This window comes from Pseudophryne corroboree, chromosome 4, assembly GCF_028390025.1.
Source record: "Pseudophryne corroboree isolate aPseCor3 chromosome 4, aPseCor3.hap2, whole genome shotgun sequence".
Classification (NCBI taxonomy): domain Eukaryota; kingdom Metazoa; phylum Chordata; class Amphibia; order Anura; family Myobatrachidae; genus Pseudophryne; species Pseudophryne corroboree.
This window is the reverse complement of record NC_086447.1, coordinates 17,508,496-17,526,642: the sequence shown is the minus strand read 5'-3', so window position 1 is coordinate 17,526,642 and position 18,147 is coordinate 17,508,496. Positions and strand designations below refer to the sequence as shown.

Genomic DNA, 18,147 nt, shown 5'->3' with positions numbered 1-18,147 from the left:
AGGGTAAAGAAAATTAAGTGGATTTCTGAAAGAAAACAATGCTGTCAATATACTATTAAAACAAATTAAAATGTTAAAAGTTATTGTACTTTAAGTAAAAATAAAAGAGTCAAAATATCAATTCCAGTTTTGGAAGAATTTAATTAACAAAAAAATAAGTGCACATAGCAGAGGATGGTTTCGATCCACCGACCTCGGGGTTATGGGCCCAGCACGCTTCTGCTGCGCCACTCTGCTTCTCATGTAAGTGTCAGAGATCCTGAAGTACTCACTCATCATGTGAAAGTACCAATGTGTTTCTTCGTTGGTCAATAGAAGAAAAATCTTGCAAAACTCTCTAGATTATTGCCTTTTTAACCTTTTTCTAGGAAACTTTCTAGATGAATGCTTTTTAGCCTTTGTCAGTACATGCTTTTGCAAGTTGTCTCTGTGGTGCAATCGGTTAGCGCATTCGGCTATTAACCGAAAGGCTGGTGGTACAATACCACCCAGGGACGTAATTGACCTTGTGATCAAATTTTGCTGATCTTTAAGTAGACAAGTCAAAATTTCAAACCACCTCTTATAGTGTAGGGTACCTGGCCTTCTCTGATGCAATCAGAGTCAGATTTGATTAAGTCATTTTATAAAAAACAGGAAGCACAATTTAGCATGGGGTTGCAGAGAAAAAAAAATATGCAGGCAGAGAAATCCAATTGAGTGATTAATCAGCTCTCCATTTTATGGCTTTATTTTTATGCTAACACATTTGCTCTCTGAAAAGTGTCCACAAAGCCAAGTCTCTGATTAACACCTTTGTAGGAATGGTTTTTCACCTATTACTGATTAAAACTTGCTTCATTGGAAAGGCAGCAAGATGCATGCTCATTACAATGTCCACTGAAATAATACAGGTTGACACTAGGAAACATAAACCTCACTGCATCCTTGCTGCTTTCTCAAGTGGGAATCTGTTTAATGTGAAAACCAGGTGATATCTAATCAGCACACAGGTAAGAAGTTAAGAAAATCTTTCTTTAAGGGTGAAGATGTTTCTCACAAAATCGTTGCCCCAATGCATCATTGAAATTCAAGCTGGAAAGATGATTTTGAAATATCAATTGTACATTTTGCATTGCTCTTCTGGTGACAATGTAGCTTGTTTTTGTCAATTACCATTTCAGTAATAGGGTAAAGAAAATTAAGTGGAATTCTGAAAGAAAACAATGCTGTCAATATACTATTAAAACAAATTAAAATGTTAAAAGTTATTGTACTTTAAGTAAAAATAAAAGAGTCAAAATATCAATTCCAGTTTTGGAAGAATTTAATTAACAAAAAAATAAGTGCACATAGCAGAGGATGGTTTCAATCCACCAACCTCTGGGTTATGGGCCCAGCACGCTTCCGCTGCGCCACTCTGCTGCTCACGTAAGTGTCAGAGATCCTGAAGTACTCACTCATCATGTGAAAGTACCAATGTGTTTCTTCGTTGGTCAATGGAAGAAAAATCTTGCAAAACTCTCTAGATTATTGCCTTTTTAACCTTTTTCTAGGAAACTTTAGCCTTTGTCAGTACATGCTTTTGCAAGTTGTCTCTGTGGTGCAATCGGTTAGCGCATTCGGCTGTTAACCGAAAGGCTGGTTGTTCAATACCACCCAGGGACGTAATTGACCTTGTGATCAAATTTTGGTGATCTTTAAGTAGACAAGTCAAAATTTCAAACCACCTCTTATAGTGTAGGGTACCTTGCCTTCTCTGATGCAATCAGAGTCAGATTTGATTAAGTCATTTTATAAAAAACAGGAAGCACAATTTAGCATGGGGTTGCAGAGAAAAAAAAAAATGCAGGCAGAGAAATCCAATTGAGTGATTAATCAGCTCTCCATTTTATGGCTTTATTTTTATGCTAACACATTTGCTCTCTGAAAAGTGTCCACAAAGCCAAGTCTCTGATTAACACCTTTGTAGGAATGGTTTTTCACCTATTACTGATTAAAACTTGCTTCATTGGAAAGGCAGCAAGATGCATCCTCATTACAATGTCCACTGAAATAATACAGGTTGACACCAGGAAACATAAACCTCACTGCATCCTTGCTGCTTTCTCAAGTGGGAATCTGTTTAATGTGAAAACCAGGTGATATCTAATCAGCACACAGGTAAGAAGTTAAGAAAATCTTTCTTTAAGGGTGAAGATGTTTCTCACAAAATCGTTGCCCCAATGCATCATTGAAATTCAAGCTGGAAAGATGATTTTGAAATATCAATTGTACATTTTGCATTGCTCTTCTGGTGACAATGTAGCTTGTTTTTGTCAATTACCATTTCAGTAATAGGGTAAAGAAAATTAAGTGGATTTCTGAAAGAAAACAATGCTGTCAATATACTATTAAAACAAATTAAAATGTTAAAAGTTATTGTACTTTAAGTAAAAATAAAAGAGTCAAAATATCAATTCCAGTTTTGGAAGAATTTAATTAACAAAAAAATAAGTGCACATAGCAGAGGATGGTTTCGATCCACCGACCTCGGGGTTATGGGCCCAGCACGCTTCTGCTGCGCCACTCTGCTGCTCATGTAAGTGTCAGAGATCCTGAAGTACTCACTCATCATGTGAAAGTACCAATGTGTTTCTTTGTTGGTCAATGGAAGAAAAATCTTGCAAAACTCTCCAGATTATTGCCTTTTTAACCTTTTTCTAGGAAACTTTCTAGATGAATGCTTTTTAGCCTTTGTCAGCACATGCTTTTGCAAGCTGTCTCTGTGGCGCAATCGGTTAGCGCATTCGGCTGTTAACCGAAAGGTTGGTGGTTCAATCCCACTGAGGGACGTAATTGACCTTGTGATCATAATTTGGTGATCTTTAAGTAGACAAGTCAAAATTTCAAACCACCTCTTATGGTGTAGGGTACCTGGCCTTCTCTGATGCAATCAGAGTCAGATTTGATTAAGTCATTTTATAAAAAACAGGAAGCACAATTTAGCATGGGGTTGCAGAGAAAAAAATTATGCAGGCAGAGAAATCCAATTGAGTGATTAATCAGCTCTCCATTTTATGGCTTTATTTTTATGCCAAACACATTTGCTCTCTGAAAAGTGTCCACAAAGCCAAGTCTCTGATTAACACCTTTGTAGGAATGGTTTTTCACCTATTACTGATTAAAACTTGCTTCATTGGAAAGGCAGCAAGATGCATCCTCATTACAATGTCCACTGAAATAATACAGGTTGACACCAGGAAACATAAACCTCACTGCATCCTTGCTGCTTTCTCAAGTGGGAATCTGTTTAATGTGAAAACCAGGTGATATCTAATCAGCACACAGGTAAGAAGTTAAGAAAATCTTTCTTTAAGGGTGAAGATGTTTCTCACAAAATCGTTGCCCCAATGCATCATTGAAATTCAAGCTGGAAAGATGATTTTGAAATATCAATTGTACATTTTGCATTGCTCTTCTGGTGACAATGTAGCTTGTTTTTGTCAATTACCATTTCAGTAATAGGGTAAAGAAAATTAAGTGGATTTCTGAAAGAAAACAATGCTGTCAATATACTATTAAAACAAATTAAAATGTTAAAAGTTATTGTACTTTAAGTAAAAATAAAAGAGTCAAAATATCAATTCCAGTTTTGGAAGAATTTAATTAACAAAAAAATAAGTGCACATAGCAGAGGATGGTTTCGATCCACCAACCTCTGGGTTATGGGCCCAGCACGCTTCCGCTGCGCCACTCTGCTGCTCACATAAGTGTCAGAGTTCCTGAAGTACTCACTCATCATGTGAAAGTACCAATGTGTTTCTTCGTTGGTCAATGGAAGAAAAATCTTGCAAAACTCTCCAGATTATTGCCTTTTTAACCTTTTTCTAGGAAACTTTCTAGATGAATGCTTTTTAGCCTTTGTCAGTACATGTTTTTGCAAGTTGTCTCTGTGGTGCAATCGGTTAGCGCATTCGGCTGTTAACCGAAAGGCTGGTTGTTCAATACCACCCAGGGATGTAATTGACCTTGTGATCAAATTTTGCTGATCTTTAAGTAGACAAGTCAAAATTTCAAACCACCTCTTATAGTGTAGGGTACCTGGCCTTCTCTGATGCAATCAGAGTCAGATTTGATTAAGTCATTTTATAAAAAACAGGAAGCACAATTTAGCATGGGGTTGCAGAGAAAAAAAAATACGCAGGCAGAGAAATATAATTGAGTGATTAATCAGCTCTCCATTTTATGGCTTTATTTTTATGCTAACACATTTGCTCTCTGAAAAGTGTCCACAAAGCCAAGTCTCTGATTAACACCTTTGTAGGAATGGTTTTTCACCTATTACTGATTAAAACTTGCTTCATTGGAAAGGCAGCAAGATGCATCCTCATTACAATGTCCACTGAAATAATACAGGTTGACACCAGGAAACATAAACCTCACTGCATCCTTGCTGCTTTCTCAAGTGGGAATCTGTTTAATGTGAAAACCAGGTGATATCTAATCAGCACACAGGTAAGAAGTTAAGAAAATCTTTCTTTAAGGGTGAAGATGTTTCTCACAAAATCGTTGCCCCAATGCATCATTGAAATTCAAGATGGAAAGATGATTTTGAAATATCAATTGTACATTTTGCATTGCTCTTCTGGTGACAATGTAGCTTGTTTTTGTCAATTACCATTTCAGTAATAGGGTAAAGAAAATTAAGTGGATTTCTGAAAGAAAACAATGCTGTCAATATACTATTAAAACAAATTAAAATGTTAAAAGTTATTGTACTTTAAGTAAAAATAAAAGTCAAAATATCAATTCCGGTTTTGGAAGAATTTAATTAACAAAAAAATAAGTGCACATAGCAGAGGATGGTTTCAATCCTATGACCTCTGGGTTATGTGCCCAGCACGCTTCTGATGTGCCACTCTGCTGCTCATGTAAGTGTCAGAGATCCTGAAGTACTCACTCATCATGTGAAAGTACCAATGTGTTTCTTCGTTGGTCAATAGAAGAAAAATCTTGCAAAACTCTCTAGATTATTGCCTTTTTAACCTTTTTCTAGGAAACTTTCTAGATGAATGCTTTTTAGCCTTTGTCAGTACATGCTTTTGCAAGTTGTCTCTGTGGTGCAATCGGTTAGCGCATTCGGCTATTAACCGAAAGGCTGGTGGTACAATACCACCCAGGGACGTAATTGACCTTGTGATCAAATTTTGCTGATCTTTAAGTAGACAAGTCAAAATTTCAAACCACCTCTTATAGTGTAGGGTACCTGGCCTTCTCTGATGCAATCAGAGTCAGATTTGATTAAGTCATTTTATAAAAAACAGGAAGCACAATTTAGCATGGGGTTGCAGAGAAAAAAAAATATGCAGGCAGAGAAATCCAATTGAGTGATTAATCAGCTCTCCATTTTATGGCTTTATTTTTATGCTAACACATTTGCTCTCTGAAAAGTGTCCACAAAGCCAAGTCTCTGATTAACACCTTTGTAGGAATGGTTTTTCACCTATTACTGATTAAAACTTGCTTCATTGGAAAGGCAGCAAGATGCATGCTCATTACAATGTCCACTGAAATAATACAGGTTGACACTAGGAAACATAAACCTCACTGCATCCTTGCTGCTTTCTCAAGTGGGAATCTGTTTAATGTGAAAACCAGGTGATATCTAATCAGCACACAGGTAAGAAGTTAAGAAAATCTTTCTTTAAGGGTGAAGATGTTTCTCACAAAATCGTTGCCCCAATGCATCATTGAAATTCAAGCTGGAAAGATGATTTTGAAATATCAATTGTACATTTTGCATTGCTCTTCTGGTGAGAATGTAGCTTGTTTTTGTCAATTACCATTTCAGTAATAGGGTAAAGAAAATTAAGTGGATTTCTGAAAGAAAACAATGCTGTCAATATACTATTAAAACAAATTAAAATGTTAAAAGTTATTGTACTTTAAGTAAAAATAAAAGAGTCAAAATATCAATTCCAGTTTTGGAAGAATTTAATTAACAAAAAAATAAGTGCACATAGCAGAGGATGGTTTCAATCCATCGACCTCACGGTTATGGGCCCAGCACGCTTCCGCTGCGCCACTCTGCTGCTCATGTAAGTGTCAGAGATCCTGAAGTACTCACTCATCATGTGAAAGTACCAATGTGTTTCTTCGTTGGTCAATGGAAGAAAAATCTTTCAAAACTCTCCAGATTATTGCCTTTTTAACCTTTTTCTAGGAAACTTTCTAGATGAATGCTTTTTAGCCTTTGTCAGAACATGCTTTTGCAAGCTGTCTCTGTGGCGCAATCGGTTAGCGCATTCGGCTGTTAACCGAAAGGTTGGTGGTTCAATCCCACCCAGGGACGTAATTGACCTTGTGATCAAATTTTGGTGATCTTTAAGTAGACAAGTCAAAATTTCAAACCACCTCTTATAGTGTAGGGTACCTGGCCTTCTCTGATGCAATCAGAGTCAGATTTGATTAAGTCATTTTATAAAAAACAGGAAGCACAATTTAGCATGGGGTTGCAGAGAAAAAAAATTATGCAGGCAGAGAAATCCAATTGAGTGATTAATCAGCTCTCCATTTTATGGCTTTATTTTTATGCTAACACATTTGCTCTCTGAAAAGTGTCCACAAAGCCAAGTCTCTGATTAACACCTTTGTAGGAATGGTTTTTCACCTATTACTGATTAAAACTTGCTTCATTGGAAAGGCAGCAAGATGCATCCTCATTACAATGTCCACTGAAATAATACAGGTTGACACCAGGAAACATAAACCTCACTGCATCCTTGCTGCTTTCTCAAGTGGGAATCTGTTTAATGTGAAAACCAGGTGATATCTAATCAGCACACAGGTAAGAAGTTAAGAAAATCTTTACTTAAGGGTGAAGATGTTTCTCACAAAATCGTTGCCCCAATGCATCATTGAAATTCAAGCTGGAAAGATGATTTTGAAATATCAATTTTACATTTTGCATTGCTCTTCTGGTGACAATGTAGCTTGTTTTTGTCAATTACCATTTCAGTAATAGGGTAAAGAAAATTAAGTGGATTTCTGAAAGAAAACAATGCTGTCAATATACTATTAAAACAAATGAAAATGTTAAAAGTTATTGTACTTTAAGTAAAAATAAAAGAGTCAAAATATCAATTCCAGTTTTGGAAGAATTTAATTAACAAAAAAATAAGTGCACATAGCAGAGGATGGTTTTGATCCACCGACCTCTGGGTTATGGGCTCAGCACGCTTCCGCTGCGCCACTCTGCTGCTCACGTAAGTGTCAGAGATCCTGAAGTACTCACTCATCATCTGAAAGTACCAATGTGTTTCTTCGTTGGTCAATGGAAGAAAAATCTTGCAAAACTCTCCAGATTATTGCCTTTTTAACCTTTTTCTAGGAAACTTTCTAGATGAATGCTTTTTAGCCTTTGTTAGTACATGCTTTTGCAAGTTGTCTCTGTGGTGCAATCGGTTAGCGCATTCGGCTGTTAACCGAAAGGCTGGTGGTTCAATACCACCCAGGGACGTAATTGACCTTGTGATCAAATTTTGCTGATCTTTAAGTAGACAAGTCAAAATTTCAAACCACCTCTTATAGTGTAGGGTACCTGGCCTTCTCTGATGCAATAAGAGTCAGATTTGATTAAGTCATTTTATAAAAAACAGGAAGCACAATTTAGCATGGGGTTGCAGAGAAAAAAAATTATGCAGGCAGAGAAATCCAATTGAGTGATTAATCAGCTCTCCATTTTATGGCTTTATTTTTATGCTAACACATTTGCTCTCTGAAAAGTGTCCACAAAGCCAAGTCTCTGATTAACACCTTTGTAGGAATGGTTTTTCACCTATTACTGATTAAAACTTGCTTCATTGGAAAGGCAGCAAGATGCATCCTCATTACAATGTCCACTGAAATAATACAGGTTGACACCAGGAAACATAAACCTCACTGCATCCTTGCTGCTTTCTCAAGTGGGAATCTGTTTAATGTGAGAACCAGGTGATATCTAATCAGCACACAGGTAAGAAGTTAAGAAAATCTTTCTTTAAGGGTGAAGATGTTTCTCACAAAATCGTTGCCCCAATGCATCATTGAAATTCAAGCTGGAAAGATGATTTTGAAATATCAATTGTACATTTTGCATTGCTCTTCTGGTGACAATGTAGCTTGTGTTTGTCAATTACCATTTCAGTAATAGGGTAAAGAAAATTAAGTGGATTTCTGAAAGAAAACAATGCTGTCAATATACTATTAAAACAAATTAAAATGTTAAAAGTTATTGTACTTTAAGTAAAAATAAAAGAGTCAAAATATCAATTCCAGTTTTGGAAGAATTTAATTAACAAAAAAATAAGTGCACATAGCAGAGGATGGTTTCGATCCACCGACCTCTGGGTTATGGGCCCAGCACGCTTCCGCTGCGCCACTCTGCTGCTCATGTAAGTGTCAGAGATCCTGAAGTACTCACTCATCATGTGAAAGTACCAATGTGTTTCTTCGTTGGTCAATGGATGAAAAATCTTGCAAAACTCTCCAGATTATTGCCTTTTTAACCTTTTTCTAGGAAACTTTCTAGATGAATGCTTTTTAGCCTTTGTCAGTACATGCTTTTGCAAGCTGTCTCTGTGGCGCAATCGGTTAGCGCATTCGGCTGTTAACCGAAAGGTTGGTGGTTCAATCCCACCCAGGGACGTAATTGACCTTGTGATCAAATTTTGGTGATCTTTAAGTAGACAAGTCAAAATTTCAAACCACCTCTTATAGTGTAGGGTACCTGGCCTTCTCTGATGCAATCAGATTTGATTAAGTCATTTTATAAAAAACAGGAAGCACAATTTAGCATGGGGTTGCAGAGAAAAAAAAATATGCAGGCAGAGAAATCCAATTGAGTGATTAATCAGCTCTCAATTTTATGGCTTTATTTTTATGCTAACACATTTGCTCTCTGAAAAGTGTCCACAAAGCCAAGTCTCTGATTAACACCTTTGTAGGAATGGTTTTTCACCTATTACTGATTAAAACTTGCTTCATTGGAAAGGCAGCAAGATGCATCCTCATTACAATGTCCACTGAAATAATACAGGTTGACACCAGGAAACATAAACCTCACTGCATCCTTGCTGCTTTCTCAAGTGGGAATCTGTTTAATGTGAAAACCAGGTGATATCTAATCAGCACACAGGTAAGAAGTTAAGAAAATCTTTCTTTAAGGGTGAAGATGTTTCTCACAAAATCGTTGCCCCAATGCATCATTGAAATTCAAGATGGAAAGATGATTTTGAAATATCAATTGTACATTTTGCATTGCTCTTCTGGTGACAATGTAGCTTGTTTTTGTCAATTACCATTTCAGTAATAGGGTAAAGAAAATTAAGTGGATTTCTGAAAGAAAACAATGCTGTCAATATACTATTAAAACAAATTAAAATGTTAAAAGTTATTGTACTTTAAGTAAAAATAAAAGAGTCAAAATATCAATTCCAGTTTTGGAAGAATTTAATTAACAAAAAAATAAGTGCACATAGCAGAGGATGGTTTCAATCCATCGACCTCACGGTTATGGGCCCAGCACGCTTCCGCTGCGCCACTCTGCTGCTCATGTAAGTGTCAGAGATCCTGAAGTACTCACTCATCATGTGAAAGTACCAATGTGTTTCTTCGTTGGTCAATGGAAGAAAAATCTTGCAAAACTCTCCAGATTATTGCCTTTTTAACCTTTTTCTAGGAAACTTTCTAGATGAATGCTTTTTAGCCTTTGTCAGAACATGCTTTTGCAAGCTGTCTCTGTGGCGCAATCGGTTAGCGCATTCGGCTGTTAACCGAAAGGTTGGTGGTTCAATCCCACCCAGGGACGTAATTGACCTTGTGATCAAATTTTGGTGATCTTTAAGTAGACAAGTCAAAATTTCAAACCACCTCTTATAGTGTAGGGTACCTGGCCTTCTCTGATGCAATCAGAGTCAGATTTGATTAAGTCATTTTATAAAAAACAGGAAGCACAATTTAGCATGGGGTTGCAGAGAAAAAAAATTATGCAGGCAGAGAAATCCAATTGAGTGATTAATCAGCTCTCCATTTTATGGCTTTATTTTTATGCTAACACATTTGCTCTCTGAAAAGTGTCCACAAAGCCAAGTCTCTGATTAACACCTTTGTAGGAATGGTTTTTCACCTATTACTGATTAAAACTTGCTTCATTGGAAAGGCAGCAAGATGCATCCTCATTACAATGTCCACTGAAATAATACAGGTTGACACCAGGAAACATAAACCTCACTGCATCCTTGCTGCTTTCTCAAGTGGGAATCTGTTTAATGTGAAAACCAGGTGATATCTAATCAGCACACAGGTAAGAAGTTAAGAAAATCTTTATTTAAGGGTGAAGATGTTTCTCACAAAATCGTTGCCCCAATGCATCATTGAAATTCAAGCTGGAAAGATGATTTTGAAATATCAATTGTACATTTTGCATTGCTCTTCTGGTGACAATGTAGCTTGTTTTTGTCAATTACCATTTCAGTAATAGGGTAAAGAAAATTAAGTGGATTTCTGAAAGAAAACAATGCTGTCAATATACTATTAAAACAAATTAAAATGTTAAAAGTTATTGTACTTTAAGTAAAAATAAAAGAGTCAAAATATCAATTCCAGTTTTGGAAGAATTTAATTAACAAAAAAATAAGTGCACATAGCAGAGGATGGTTTCGATCCACCGACCTCTGGGTTATGGGCCCAGCACGCTTCCGCTGCGCCACTCTGCTGCTCATGTAAGTGTCAGAGATCCTGAAGTACTCACTCATCATGTGAAAGTACCAATGTGTTTCTTCGTTGGTCAATGGATGAAAAATCTTGCAAAACTCTCCAGATTATTGCCTTTTTAACCTTTTTCTAGGAAACTTTCTAGATGAATGCTTTTTAGCCTTTGTCAGTACATGCTTTTGCAAGCTGTCTCTGTGGCGCAATCGGTTAGCGCATTCGGCTGTTAACCGAAAGGTTGGTGGTTCAATCCCACCCAGGGACGTAATTGACCTTGTGATCAAATTTTGGTGATCTTTAAGTAGACAAGTCAAAATTTCAAACCACCTCTTATAGTGTAGGGTACCTGGCCTTCTCTGATGCAATCAGATTTGATTAAGTCATTTTATAAAAAACAGGAAGCACAATTTAGCATGGGGTTGCAGAGAAAAAAAATTATGCAGGCAGAGAAATCCAATTGAGTGATTAATCAGCTCTCCATTTTATGGCTTTATTTTTATGCTAACACATTTGCTCTCTGAAAAAGTGTCCACAAAGCCAAGTCTCTGATTAACACCTTTGTAGGAATGGTTTTTCACCTATTACTGATTAAAACTTGCTTCATTGGAAAGGCAGCAAGATGCATCCTCATTACAATGTCCACTGAAATAATACAGGTTGACACCAGGAAACATAAACCTCACTGCATCCTTGCTGCTTTCTCAAGTGGGAATCTGTTTAATGTGAAAACCAGGTGATATCTAATCAGCACACAGGTAAGAAGTTAAGAAAATCTTTCTTTAAGGGTGAAGATGTTTCTCACAAAATCGTTGCCCCAATGCATCATTGAAATTCAAGCTGGAAAGATGATTTTGAAATATCAATTGTACATTTTGCATTGCTCTTCTGGTGACAATGTAGCTTGTTTTTGTCAATTACCATTTCAGTAATAGGGTAAAGAAAATTAAGTGGATTTCTGAAAGAAAACAATGCTGTCAATATACTATTAAAACAAATTAAAATGTTAAAAGTTATTGTACTTTAAGTAAAAATAAAAGAGTCAAAATATCAATTCCAGTTTTGGAAGAATTTAATTAACAAAAAAATAAGTGCACATAGCAGAGCATGGTTTCGATCCACCGACCTCTGGGTTATGGGCCCAGCACGCTTCCGCTGTGCCACTCTGCTTCTCATGTAAGTGTCAGAGATCCTGAAGTACTCACTCATCATGTGAAAGTACCAATGTGTTTCTTCGTTGGTCAATGGAAGAAAAATCTTGCAAAACTCTCCAGATTATTGCCTTTTTAACCTTTTTCTAGGAAACTTTCTAGATGAATGCTTTTTAGCCTTTGTCAGTACATGCTTTTGCAAGTTGTCTCTGTGGTGCAATCGGTTAGCGCATTCGGCTATTAACCGAAAGGCTGGTGGTACAATACCACCCAGGGACGTAATTGACCTTGTGATCAAATTTTGCTGATCTTTAAGTAGACAAGTCAAAATTTCAAACCACCTCTTATAGTGTAGGGTACCTGGCCTTCTCTGATGCAATCAGAGTCAGATTTGATTAAGTCATTTTATAAAAAACAGGAAGCACAATTTAGCATGGGGTTGCAGAGAAAAAAAATTATGCAGGCAGAGAAATCCAATTGAGTGATTAATCAGCTCTCCATTTTATGGCTTTATTTTTATGCTAACACATTTGCTCTCTGAAAAGTGTCCACAAAGCCAAGTCTCTGATTAACACCTTTGTAGGAATGGTTTTTCACCTATTACTGATTAAAACTTGCTTCATTGGAAAGGCAGCAAGATGCATCCTCATTACAATGTCCACTGAAATAATACAGGTTGACACCAGGAAACATAAACCTCACTGCATCCTTGCTGCTTTCTCAAGTGGGAATCTGTTTAATGTGAAAACCAGGTGATATCTAATCAGCACACAGGTAAGAAGTTAAGAAAATCTTTCTTTAAGGGTGAAGATGTTTCTCACAAAATCGTTGCCCCAATGCATCATTGAAATTCAAGATGGAAAGATGATTTTGAAATATCAATTGTACATTTTGCATTGCTCTTCTGGTGACAATGTAGCTTGTTTTTGTCAATTACCATTTCAGTAATAGGGTAAAGAAAATTAATTGGATTTCTGAAAGAAAACAATGCTGTCAATATACTATTAAAACAAATTAAAATGTTAAAAGTTATTGTACTTTAAGTAAAAATAAAAGAGTCAAAATATCAATTCCAGTTTTGGAAGAATTTAATTAACAAAAAAATAAGTGCACATAGCAGAGGATGGTTTCAATCCACCGACCTCTGGGTTATGGGCCCAGCACGCTTCCGCTGCGCCACTCTGCTGCTCATGTAAGTGTCAGAGATCCTGAAGTACTCACTCATCATGTGAAAGTACCAATGTGTTTCTTCGTTGGTGAATGGAAGAAAAATCTTGCAAAACTCTACAGATTATTGCCTTTTTAACCTTTTTCTAGGAAACTTTCTAGATGAATGCTTTTTAGCCTTTGTCAGTAGATGCTTTTGCAAGCTGTCTCTGTGGCGCAATCGTTTAGCGCATTCGGCTGTTAACCGAAAGGTTGGTGGTTCAATCCCAACCAGGGACGTAATTGACCTTGTGATCAAATTTTGCTGATCTTTAAGTAGACAAGTCAAAATTTCAAACCACCTCTTATGGTGTAGGGTACCTGGCCTTCTCTGATGCAATCAGAGTCATATTTGATTAAGTCATTTTATAAAAAACAGGAAGCACAATTTAGCATGGGGTTGCAGAGAAAAAAAATGATGCAGGCAGAGAAATCCAATTGAGTGATTAATCAGCTCTCCATTTTATGGCTTTATTTTTATGCTAACACATTTGCTCTCTGAAAAGTGTCCACAAAGCCAAGTCTCTGATTAACACCTTTGTAGGAATGGTTTTTCACCTATTACTGATTAAAACTTGCTTCATTGGAAAGGCAGCAAGATGCATCCTCATTACAATGTCCACTGAAATAATACAGGTTGACACCAGGAAACATAAACCTCACTGCATCCTTGCTGCTTTCTCAAGTGGGAATCTGTTTAATGTGAAAACCAGGTGATATCTAATCAGCACACAGGTAAGAAGTTAAGAAAATCTTTCTTTAAGGGTGAAGATGTTTTTCATAAAATTGTTGCCCCAATGCATCATTGAAATTCAAGCTGGAAAGATGATTTTGAAATATTAATTGTACATTTTGCATTGCTCTTCTGGTGACAATGTAGCTTGTTTTTGTCAATTACCATTTCAGTAATAGGGTAAAGAAAATTAAGTGGATTTCTGAAAGAAAACAATGCTGTCAATATACTATTAAAACAAATTAAAATGTTAAAAGTTATTGTACTTTAAGTAAAAATAAAAGAGTCAAAATATCAATTCCAGTTTTGGAAGAATTTAATTAACAAAAAAATAAGTGCACATAGCAGAGGATGGTTTCGATCCACCGACCTCTGGGTTTTGGGCCCAGCACGCTTCCGCTGCACCACTCTGCTGCTCATGTAAGTGTCAGAGATCCTGAAGTACTCACTCATCATGTGAAAGTACCAATGTGTTTCTTCGTTGGTCAATGGAAGAAAAATCTTGCAAAACTCTCCAGATTATTGCCTTTTTAACCTTTTTCTAGGAAACTTTCTAGATGAATGCTTTTTAGCCTTTGTCAGTACATGCTTTTGCAAGCTGTCTCTGTGGCGCAATCGGTTAGCGCATTCGACTGTTAACCGAAAGGTTGGTGGTTCAATCCCACCCAGGGACGTAATTGACCTTGTGATCAAATTTTGGTGATCTTTAAGTAGACAAGTCAAAATTTCAAACCACCTCTTATAGTGTAGGGTACCTGGCCTTCTCTGATGCAATCAGATTTGATTAAGTCATTTAAAAAAAAACAGGAAGCACAATTTAGCATGGGGTTGCAGAGAAAAAAAATTATGCAGGCAGAGAAATCCAATTGAGTGATTAATCAGCTCTCCATTTTATGGCTTTATTTTTATGCTAACACATTTGCTCTCTGAAAAGTGTCCACAAAGCCAAGTCTCTGATTAACACCTTTGTAGGAATGGTTTTTTACCTATTACTGATTAAAACTTGCTTCATTGGAAAGGCAGCAAGATGCATCCTCATTACAATGTCCACTGAAATAATACAGGTTGACACCAGGAAACATAAACCTCACTGCATCCTTGCTGCTTTCTCAAGTGGGAATCTGTTTAATGTGAAAACCAGGTGATATCTAATCAGCACACAGGTAAGAAGTTAAGAAAATCTTTCTTTAAGGGTGAAGATGTTTCTCACAAAATCATTGCCCCAATGCATCATTGAAATTCAAGCTGGAAAGATGATTTTGAAATATCAATTGTACATTTTGCATTGCTCTTCTGGTGACAATGTAGCTTGTTTTTGTCAATTACCATTTCAGTAATAGGGTAAAGAAAATTAAGTGGATTTCTGAAAGAAAACAATGCTGTCAATATACTATTAAAACAAATTAAAATGTTAAAAGTTATTGTACTTTAAGTAAAAATAAAAGAGTCAAAATATCAATTCCAGTTTTGGAAGAATTTAATTAACAAAAAAATAAGTGCAAATAGCAGAGGATGGCTTCGATCCACCGACCTCTGGGTTTTGGGCCCAGCACGCTTCCGCTGCGCCACTCTGCTGCTCATGTAAGTGTCAGAGATCCTGAAGTACTCACTCATCATGTGAAAGTACCAATGTGTTTCTTCGTTGGTCAATGGAAGAAAAATCTTGCAAAACTCTCCAGATTATTGCCTTTTTAACCTTTTTCTAGGAAACTTTCTAGATGAATGCTTTTTAGCCTTTGTCAGTACATGCTTTTGCAAGCTGTCTCTGTGGCGCAATCGGTTAGCGCATTCGGCTGTTAACCGAAAGGTTGGTGGTTCAATCCCAACCAGGGAAGTAATTGACCTTGTGATCACATTTTGCTGATCTTTAAGTAGACAAGTCAAAATTTCAAACCACCTCTTATGGTGTAGGGTACCTGGCCTTCTCTGATGCAATCAGAGTCATATTTGATTAAGTCATTTTATAAAAAAACAGGAAGCACAATTTAGCTTGGGGTTGCAGAGAAAAAAAATTATGCAGGCAGAGAAATCCAATTGAGTGATTAATCAGCTCTCCATTTTATGGCTTTATTTTTATGCTAACACATTTGCTCTCTGAAAAGTGTCCACAAAGCCAAGTCTCTGATTAACACCTTTGTAGGAATGGTTTTTCACCTATTACTGATTAAAACTTGCTTCATTGGAAAGGCAGCAAGATGCATCCTCATTACAATGTCCACTGAAATAATACAGGTTGACACCAGGAAACATAAACCTCACTGCATCCTTGCTGCTTTCTCAAGTGGGAATCTGTTTAATGTGAAAACCAGGTGATATCTAATCAGCACACAGGTAAGAAGTTAAGAAAATCTTTCTTTAAGGGTGAAGATGTTTCTCACAAAATCGTTGCCCCAATTCATCATTGAAATTCAAGATGGAAAGATGATTTTGAAATATCAATTGTACATTTTGTATTGCTCATCTGGTGACAATGTAGCTTGTTTTTGTCAATTACCATTTCAGTAATAGGGTAAAGAAAATTAAGTGGATTTCTGAAAGAAAACAATGCTGTCAATATACTATTAAAACAAATTAAAATGTTAAAAGTTATTGTACTTTAAGTAAAAATAAAAGAGTCAAAATATCAATTCCAGTTTTGGAAGAATTTAATTAACAAAAAAATAAGTGCAAATAGCAGAGGATGGTTTCGATCTACCGACCTCTGGGTTTTGGGCCCAGCACGCTTCCGCTGCGCCACTCTGCTGCTCATGTAAGTGTCAGAGATCCTGAAGTACTCACTCATCATGTGAAAGTACCAATGTGTTTCTTCGTTGGTCAATGGAAGAAAAATCTTGCAAAACTCTCCAGATTATTGCCTTTTTAACCTTTTTCTAGGAAACTTTCTAGATGAATGCTTTTTAGCCTTTGTCAGTACATGCTTTTGCAAGCTGTCTCTGTGGCGCAATCGGTTAGCGCATTCGGCTGTTAACCGAAAGGTTGGTGGTTCAATCCCAACCAGGGAAGTAATTGACCTTGTGATCAAATTTTGCTGATCTTTAAGTAGACAAGTCAAAATTTCAAACCACCTCTTATGGTGTAGGGTACCTGGCCTTCTCTGATGCAATCAGAGTCATATTTGATTAAGTCATTTTATAAAAAAACAGGAAGCACAATTTAGCTTGGGGTTGCAGAGAAAAAAAATTATGCAGGCAGAGAAATCCAATTGAGTGATTAATCAGCTCTCCATTTTATGGCTTTATTTTTATGCTAACACATTTGCTCTCTGAAAAGTGTCCACAAAGCCAAGTCTCTGATTAACACCTTTGTAGGAATGGTTTTTCACCTATTACTGATTAAAACCTGCTTCATTGGAAAGGCAGCAAGATGCATCCTCATTACAATGTCCACTGAAATAATACAGGTTGACACCAGGAAACATAAACCTCACTGCATCCTTGCTGCTTTCTCAAGTGGGAATCTGTTTAATGTGAAAACCAGGTGATATCTAATCAGCACACAGGTAAGAAGTTAAGAAAATCTTTCTTTAAGGGTGAAGATGTTTCTCACAAAATCGTTGCCCCAATGCATCATTGAAATTCAAGATGGAAAGATGATTTTGAAATATCAATTGTACATTTTGCATTGCTCTTCTGGTGACAATGTAGCTTGTTTTTGTCAATTACCATTTCAGTAATAGGGTAAAGAAAATTAAGTGGATTTCTGAAAGAAAACAATGCTGTCAATATACTATTAAAACAAATTAAAATGTTAAAAGTTATTGTACTTTAAGTAAAAATAAAAGAGTCAAAATATCAATTCCAGTTTTGGAAGAATTTAATTAACAAAAAAAATAAGTGCACATAACAGAGGATGGTTTCGATCCACCGACCTCTGGGTTATGGGCCCAGCACGCTTCCGCTGCGCCACTCTGCTGCTCATGTAAGTGTCAGAGATCCTGAAGTACTCACTCATCATGTGAAAGTACCAATGTGTTTCTTCGTTGGTCAATGGAAGAAAAATCTTGCAAAACTCTCCAGATTATTGCCTTTTTATCCTTTTTCTAGGAAACTTTCTAGATGAATGCTTTTTAGCCTTTGTCAGTACATGCTTTTGCAAGCTGTCTCTGTGGCGCAATCGGTTAGCGCATTCGGCTGTTAACCGAAAGGTTGGTGGTTCAATCCCAACCAGGGACGTAATTGACCTTGTGATCAAATTTTGCTGATCTTTAAGTAGACAAGTCAAAATTTCAAACCACCTCTTATGGTGTAGGGTACCTGGCCTTCTCTGATGCAATCAGAGTCATATTTGATTAAGTCATTTTATAAAAAACAGGAAGCACAATTTAGCATGGGGTTGCAGAGAAAAAAAATG

At 36.6% G+C, this 18,147-nt stretch overlaps 8 non-coding genes across 8 annotated transcripts; all 8 read left to right on the top strand.

Moving 5' to 3' along the window:
• The first annotated feature begins 2,740 nt into the window (after positions 1 to 2,740).
• On the top strand, positions 2,741 to 2,814 carry TRNAN-GUU (transfer RNA asparagine (anticodon GUU)). The gene has a single exon. It is a non-coding gene; the product is annotated as a tRNA-Asn (tRNA).
• Positions 2,815 to 6,239: 3,425 nt separating this feature from the next.
• Positions 6,240 to 6,313, top strand: TRNAN-GUU (transfer RNA asparagine (anticodon GUU)). Its single transcript has one exon. It is a non-coding gene; the product is annotated as a tRNA-Asn (tRNA).
• A 1,093-nt stretch (positions 6,314 to 7,406) lies between these two features.
• On the top strand, positions 7,407 to 7,480 carry TRNAN-GUU (transfer RNA asparagine (anticodon GUU)). The gene has a single exon. It is a non-coding gene; the product is annotated as a tRNA-Asn (tRNA).
• Positions 7,481 to 8,573: 1,093 nt separating this feature from the next.
• On the top strand, positions 8,574 to 8,647 carry TRNAN-GUU (transfer RNA asparagine (anticodon GUU)). Its single transcript has one exon. It is a non-coding gene; the product is annotated as a tRNA-Asn (tRNA).
• Positions 8,648 to 9,734: 1,087 nt separating this feature from the next.
• TRNAN-GUU (transfer RNA asparagine (anticodon GUU)) lies at positions 9,735 to 9,808 on the top strand. The gene has a single exon. It is a non-coding gene; the product is annotated as a tRNA-Asn (tRNA).
• A 1,093-nt stretch (positions 9,809 to 10,901) lies between these two features.
• TRNAN-GUU (transfer RNA asparagine (anticodon GUU)) lies at positions 10,902 to 10,975 on the top strand. Its single transcript has one exon. It is a non-coding gene; the product is annotated as a tRNA-Asn (tRNA).
• Positions 10,976 to 14,397: 3,422 nt separating this feature from the next.
• TRNAN-GUU (transfer RNA asparagine (anticodon GUU)) lies at positions 14,398 to 14,471 on the top strand. Its single transcript has one exon. It is a non-coding gene; the product is annotated as a tRNA-Asn (tRNA).
• A 3,424-nt stretch (positions 14,472 to 17,895) lies between these two features.
• On the top strand, positions 17,896 to 17,969 carry TRNAN-GUU (transfer RNA asparagine (anticodon GUU)). The gene has a single exon. It is a non-coding gene; the product is annotated as a tRNA-Asn (tRNA).
• The last annotated feature ends 178 nt before the right edge of the window (positions 17,970 to 18,147 follow it).